Consider the following 8,106-nt stretch of genomic DNA (forward strand, 5'->3'; position numbering starts at 1 on the left):
GACTTCCTAACGTCATCCTCCCACTCCCAGGTAGCCTCACTATCCAGATGATTTCCCCACAAGACTTTGACAAGGGGAATCTCCTTGTTTCGCAATCGCTTGACATCTCGAGATATAATTTTGATTAGGGCCTCCTCGTAAGATAGATCCTCACGAAGTGGAAGTGCTTCGTGCTCAATGATGTGCGTGGGGTCTGGCGTGTACTTTCTCAACATGTATACATGAAATACGTTATGCACAGTGGCAAGAGTGGGTGGCAACGCCAACCTGTACGCTACAGCACCAATCCTCTTAAGGATTTCGAAGGGACCTACGAACCTAGGGCTAAGTTTACCCTTTTTCTCGAATCTTAACACTTTCTCATGGGTGATACCTTTAGGAAAACATGTTCGCCCACCGCAATTTCGATGTCCTTTCTTCGAGTGTTGACGTAACTCTTTTGTTAGCTTTGTGCAGTAAGTATCCTTGATCTGATTTTCTGGACTGCCGCGTTTATGACTTGAACCAATTTCGGTCCCATAAGTTGTTGGGTTCCAACCTCTTCCCAAAACTTTGGTGTCTGGAACCTCCTCCCATACAAGGCCTCAAACGGGGCCATCTGAATCGTTGCTTGATAATTGTTGTTATAGGCAAACTCCATAAGGGGTAGGTGTTCATCCCAACAACCAACGAAATCCATTACACACGCCCTGAGCATATCCTCTAATACTTGATTCAACCTCTTTGTTTGTCCATTTGTCTGAGGATGGAAGGTCGTACTAAAACGAAGTTAGGTGCCTAAGGCTTTCTGTAAACCATTCCAAAAATGAGAGGTAAACCTAGCATCGCGATCAGACACAATGGAAGTAGGCACGCCATGCAAACGAACTATTTCTTGAACGTATAACTGAGCCCATCGATCCACTCGAAATGTGCTTTTACCCGGGATAAAGTGAGCTATTTTTGTGAGTCTATCAACAATGACCCAGATCACATTAAAACCTCGTCGAGTCTTAGGCAATCCTGATATGAAATCCATACTCACTTCTGTCCATTTCCACTAGGGTTTTAGTTCATTATACACCCAAAAAAACTTGTGTTGAACAAGCTCTTAATCCTCTTTGGGAAGGTAATTTAAGGTTAATATCCATGCAAAAGATTAAATGTTATGAGAGTTTTAATTTAAGGTTAATATCCATGCAAGAACATGTGAATGCAATGACGGGACCTATTCTTTTAATCTATTTTCCAACGGTACTGTACTAACGGGTAATTTGGGCGTGTACCATATATTCTACACACAGCCCATACATGCGAGTATGGGCTCACCAGTCGGTTCACACACCACTGGGCCACTTTCCTTGGACGAGCATACTTTGGAAGCTCCTTAGGTCGAACACCCGTTAGAACTAGTAACCGTCACGACAACGCTATGTAAAACATAACAATCATTGTCTTGCCATTGGATGTACACGTCTGTACCCTCGTGATTGAATAGAGGTATTCCCCTAAAAGCATGAGCACACATAATGCATGAGGCCCCCAACCTTTCTACTTTTGTCATTAATGAATATAACCCTGCTATCATCTTCTATGTTTAACATGTCATTTCGCATTCTTAACTTTACGCATCATGCATAATCCTAACGGGGTTACATTTCATTTCATTTATCGTGATAACATGTCATTCATAACATATTGTATACATACAATTTAGAAAACATAACATAACACTCCATGCTTTTAACATGTCATTTCATAACATGCAATTCATTCAACAATTACCTTCTGGTCAATCAAAAAAATCTAAACATAACACCTCACATCACAATATATTGTTCATAAACATGTCATATCGTAAATACTTCGTGGTCATATCGTTCCTAACTTATCGTAGCCTAAACGTTATTATACCTATCACAGTCATATCGTTACGTGAACGTACCTTAGTCATATCATCGCAGGAACGTACCCTAACGCTATCGTTCTATCCATCTATCACAAACTTATCCCTGTCTACTCATATCCTAACCATATTCTTTCATCAATCTCTCCTATCCATAGCACTCCAGTATGTAACCTAACCTTAACGTTTCATGAACGTATCTTACTCCTATCGTTACATTTTGTTTTGTGCATCCTTCTTGTATCCAATCTCAAACATATCCTTAAACACATCGTACCACAATTAGTATCATACAATTCACATATTATAACATAACATAAACATAATATAAGCATATTGATTCACAGATAATTCACACATATCAGTATATATGACACGTGCAGAACCACAGGCACGTGTTAACATCAAGTATAACCATGTCGATAGTAAGACCACTTACCTGGTTAGCTTAAGTTGTTGTCATGAATATATCCTTAATGAAAGTTCTATTTGTTCTTTGAAATCAAAGTCAACCTATATGAGCCAATGACATCAGTTTCAAGTTTGAATTCTATAAAATTATTTCTCGAATTTACATGGTTACATTATTAAAAGTCTTGAAATGATTTTCTATAATTATATTTTTATTAAAAAATTTATTTTCCATGGTTCCTGTAGTATAAAAAAAATAGATAGTTATTTCAAATTATTCTGTGCTTTACTACCATATGTATTTATCTTTCTCTCTATATTTAGTTTGTGTTTTTTAATTTCTAAGGCTTACTGTTTTTTATATCTGTTTTTACTCTGTTGCCTTTTAATTTTGTTCTCATGTATAACAAATTTATAGTGAATCCTTGTTTCCAAATCTTTCCTTATTTTAGTGTTTACTGTTCACAAATTTTCTTGGTCATTCTATTTTTAATCTATTCATTTGACTACTGATATAAATTTAATCTTATATTAGTGAGATTTACTAGAATTCGTATAATGATTGACACTTAATTTCTAACTCAAAGCTAAACCATTGTAATAATTTAATGAACATCTATCTATAATTGGCTATGATTTCTAAAAAAAATAAAAGAAAATGAAGATTTTTAACATATATTTTATTTATTAAATCTATCTTCAAGTAAATCTAAAGAAAATCTCGACTGGGTAAAGACCATTCTCAGTTTTTTTACTCCAATCTGTTGTTTTTGAGTTTTCGTAAAGATGGCTTAAGGAGAGATAATTGTGGGAAGGGATGAGATGTTAGTGGAAAGTTTTTTTTTTTTTGGTTTATTTATTTATTTATTTATTATTATTTTAAATATTTTTTTATAATTATTTTTGTTGGTTTATTTCTTTATTTATTATTTTATTTATTTATTTATTATTTTTATTATTATTATTTTGCTATGACATTCGCATAACCATCATTTATTACATAAACTTCGAAAAACGCTTAAAACAACTATTCTCTAGAAAACACACCCATGTCCTTACGTATTTAAATACGAAATACTGAAACTAAGAGAAGATAAGAGCAATTCAAAATAATTTAAAATAATGAAATGCATAACAACCTATTCTAACCTAAACCTAGAAATTTAAATATGAATCTACCCTATGCACGTGCCACAGTCTCTGCTCGTGAAGCAGCCGTCCTCCGTACAAGTGCGCCTTGCCTTAACCTGAAAAATAATGTGGCACACGGCTTGAGTATTTCGATGAATGCTAAGTAAGTGGCCCCACTATTAGGGGGCCATGCAAATGAAAACACAAACAATCATTATTTAGGGACCTATCTATGTCTATCATCATAGGGGTGGCCTCCAGTCTTGGACAAAGAGAGTACATGAATGAGTAAAGATGACATTCGAAGGAAAGCAATCTAGAGTATAGATGAATGAGAAAATCTTAAAAAGAATTGAAAGTTACTACCTATATCAAAGAGGTGCACTTTCCTTTTTGGTGTTTCAATTATAGGAACTCCGAATTCAACTAGAGCAATTTTAAGTTGGGTGACCTTTTGAGAATTTTTGTAGCAAACACGTGATTGAGGACAAAACGTGTTAGAAGGACTCATGTTGGTTTGCGTTCATAGTTTTTACTATTAGAAGCGAGGAGTAAGTAACCTGACCATATCGTTTCGAATCTTGGGTATGAGTCCTTGCAATTAGAAGCTCAAAACCCGACCAAATTATAACATTAAAAGAATTCTGATATCCCAAAAGATTCCTCTCACTACTGTAGACTTCAAATATACAAAATCTTAAGTCTATAAAGAAACTCAACAACACTATGTTGAATTACTACATGGGTGAGCAATCCAACATAAAGGAATAAAGAAGCAGGTTTTTGTGGTTCGGGGATTTTATTTCATTTTTCCCAAGGGTGTATAATTCAAATATACCCGAAGGAATATTTATCAAGTAAAATCCATCATCAAATGCTACCTAAATGCAGTTTTTAAATTCACACCGTGGAGAAAGCTAATACTAGTTCCTGGGCCAAAATCCTCAAATGAAGCATGTCCATTCTAACCATTAAAATTGCACCAAAATAAAGTCGTACGCCAAAAGTTCATTGTGAAGCTCTAGTTGAATCGGGCATGCTTGTCCAAAATGCTTTTGCTCAAACGTCATCTCTTGACTTGCAATGAACATTTAAAACTTAGTTTGTTTGATAATTGTAGATAGCCACTTGCCATTCGCTCCATAGTTCTTGCCCTTTGCTCCCTATAGCTTGTATCTTGGATCCTGCAAAACGTGTATTAATAATAATGGATCCTTCAATTTTTTTTTAGATACTCGAGGCTCTTTTGTTGATGCTTAGCCATTTAGGTTTTTGTTCATTATACACCCAAAAAAAAGTTGTGTGGAACAAGCTCTTAATCCTCTTTGGGAAGGTAATTTAAGGTTAATATCCATGCAAAAGATTAAATGCTATGAGAGTTTTGAGTTTGGATATCCGTATGTGTCGCATAGTTATAAATATCAATTCTTTTTTATTTGCTATTTTTGATTGAGATGAAAAACAAAGTTGTCCTAATTTTAATTAAAAAAAATAAAGGAAACCACAAATGAGACTGTTTGATTTTCTATATTTTCTCCTTAATTAGCACAAATTATCTCAAGCACATTAACCCAGTGTTATAAATGGTTCTTGACTATATTTATCATATTTTCTTGGCATTGAACAGGAAATAAAAATAGATAAGACAGAAGAAAAATAGATAAGAAGTAATACTCGAATTTTTTGATAAATAAATAAATAAATAAAATAACAACATATGGGAAAAAGGGTCTCTTACAAAGGGACTAGTTGTTTTGGATCTAAGAAGAAGTAGAAAAAGAAAGAAAAGAAAAAGAGAGAGAGAAAGGAGAAAAGAGAAAGGAGAAGAAGTTAGGGTTTGGGAGAGAGGAATGGTAGAGAAGACAAATGTTGTTGGAGATCTAATCCAAGGCAAGAAACTTCAAAGCAATACTCCTCTCGGTGCTAGAAAAGAAGTTTGGGTGGTGGATCCACACATTCCAGCAAGAAATCTAAGAACGAACAAAGTAAGATTCTGAACTTCGTGTTTCGATTTTATCTAGATCTAAGAAATTTCATGAGCGTTAGATCTGGAGTTTTTGAGGTATGTAACTAAAATAAGATTCACACAGGTTTTTTGAAGTTTCTGGACGAAAATTGGAGTTTCAAGAAAACGTTATTTTCGGTAAGAACTCTGTTTTTCCCCAAGTTCGAACTCAAATAATAAGACTTGTGATTACCAAAAAACAATACAAGAAAAATATATTGTAGAAGTAGAATATGAGATCTATAATATTCATGAAGAGAACTTGTTGATTCACTTTACGGATTGGAAGATATAAAAATCAGAAGAAAATGGATCGAAAACGCCAAAACTCACGTTTCTGGAAAATTGGAAAAAAACGCAAGAAGAGAGAGGAGGAATCGCCGCCACATGTCCACCGACGTACGGAGGAGCGCGGCAGGACCAATGAGCGACACGTGGCGACCGCAGGCTGGAGAAGCGCATCAGGCACGCACAATCGGGTCGGCCTGAGTCCGAACCACTCGAACCGGCCCGACCGGTCGCTAGCCTGCGACTACGTGGGAAGTCTCGCGTAGTACACCCTCCAGAGCGTGTCAGCGCGCGTGTAGGCGAGTGAGTGACCGTTATCCCTCCATTCGACCTCCGTTTGCTTGTTCTTTGCCTCGATTTCAACTCTGATCCTATTTTTATGTGAATTAGAACCTATCAAGGAAATTCCAAAATTTTTGGAACCTTTTCCGGCAAATGATTCGAGCTTGGGAAGGCACGCGTCAACCATGTAAGTAGCCATTTGAATTCCCACGAGCAGTACTTGTAGGAACCGCTAGGAACATGCATGCATGCTACCACCCATAAAATTAGCTAGCCGGACTTAGCATATTAGTACGAAAACTGTGCAAATAAAATGATTAAGGAAAGCTAGATATGAAATATTTATTAAATCTGTTTTGATTGAGATTCTGATAAAGTATGTATGCATGAGGAGGATGGAAAACTTATGAAATCTGCGCTCCAGGTAAAGGTGGACGTTATCTTCCCGTTGAGCATGTTTGTTAATATTACATGAGCTACTGCGTGTTAACTCCTATGCATGATGATGGCTTGTGTTATCTTTCTTGATGAACAGGGAGAAATTATGAGCTTAGATTAGGGTATTTGTGACTAGGTAGGCTAGATGAGACCCTAGATTGGGGGATCTCTAGAATACCGTGTATTTTGACCCGCGAAACGATTACCAGCGGATCTAGAGCCCAAAATTCGAAACCTGATAGGTTTGTGAGACCTTGCACGAGAATCCTAAAGATGCATGAATCCAAGTCTAAGCCACCAAGTTCCACCCTAGAAAGAATAGTAGGTCACCACGGTAACTGTAGGTAGCCCGCTAGAGTTTAGCAGTGTGGATAGTGTCATCAGAACCTCCACTACCCTCTCTGCTCCGATACCGTACCGTTGAGACAGAGCTCCGGTACGGAGATCGTTGAGCTTGGCAGATCCGGATAGGGAAGTGTGAAAGGTGCCCAGACCTAGTGGTGTTAGTTAAGAGGTATTCTGAACAGGTTTCTTGGGCCGTAGAAACCCGTCCCTAAGCAGGGGACGTGGAGCCACGTAGGATAACTCAGTAGTTGACCGACACACAGGGGGTCGCACCCCGTTTAGTGGATGTATGGTCCCATGTGAGGGTCGTCAACTAACCTCCACGGATGATGTTCAGAGAGAGTCACGTATTCAGATCCAGCCATATGATCCCCTCAGATTTACTTATGAGGTCGCGCCTCACCTCAGGACACTGATCATTTCACTGCATAAGATAGGCAAACCTCTTAAGATACAGAAAAAAGAGTTGTAGCATGATTTGCACTCACTAGAATCCAGAGATAACACCGTGTATACCCACTAAGATAAGGATGCGAAAAGCGCCTACAAGTAGGTTGCTTACTGAGTATATTTTTATACTCACCCCTTTCTTCCTTTTTTTTTCAGGTACCAGTCGATACGGGAAGGTGTTCGAGAGCTGCACTGTCACAGAGGGGTGTCGTTCCAGAGCGTTAGTCCCTTGTCGGTCTTTTAGAGTCCTTCGTTCGTTTTCATATTTGGAGTTTTTTGTATTTCATTTTATATTTGCAATTCCTATTTGTAACATTTGACTTTGATTTTATATTTAATTTTGGCGTCCTTGATTTCCTTTTCTTGTTTTAAAATTTTCCAGATTTTTACCTTCTATTTTATTTTTTTATTTTTTTATTTGTTTTAGATTTCGTCTTTTTAGTCACGATTCGGTCTTTTGAAGCCTTGAAAGTCAGGTCCTGACAGATTGGTATCAGAGTAGTCGGGTTTTTGATTCTGTAGACTTTTCCTAGGATAGAGAGTCGTACACCTCTATGACTCAGCTCCACGACATGCCTCACCCCGACCAGGTACGCAATCTAACCTTGTTTAGTAGGTTATGATATGATGTAACGCTAGTAAGAACTTGATGTATGTTTTGGGTTAACACTTTAGGGTTAAAAGTGAACATTCCCTCTATATGTTGATTTTAGATTCGGGTTATTGTGAGGAGGCCGAGAGGGCTCTTGTTTTAGTTTTCTAGCCTTAGAAGACAGAAAGGTAACTCCGCAGAGTGCGTGACGTCCAATACATAGAAATGTACATGAGACTTTTTAAGGCCCAGTATGAGATGATATACCTATGACCCAGC

At 37.3% G+C, this 8,106-nt stretch overlaps 1 long non-coding RNA gene across 1 annotated transcript in view; it reads left to right on the plus strand.

Annotated features, from left to right (window-relative positions):
- Positions 1-5,967: 5,967 nt before the first annotated feature.
- LOC111473515 overlaps positions 5,968-8,106 on the plus strand; it is a 29,973-nt gene continuing 27,834 nt past the window's right edge. The window contains exons 1-2 of the long non-coding RNA XR_002715714.1: positions 5,968-6,033; positions 6,111-6,189. This is a non-coding gene — a long non-coding RNA (uncharacterized LOC111473515). The remainder of the gene's footprint in view (positions 6,034-6,110; positions 6,190-8,106) is intronic.

This window comes from Cucurbita maxima, unplaced genomic scaffold (assembly GCF_002738345.1).
Source record: "Cucurbita maxima cultivar Rimu unplaced genomic scaffold, Cmax_1.0 Cma_Scf00126, whole genome shotgun sequence".
Lineage (NCBI taxonomy): Eukaryota > Viridiplantae > Streptophyta > Magnoliopsida > Cucurbitales > Cucurbitaceae > Cucurbita > Cucurbita maxima.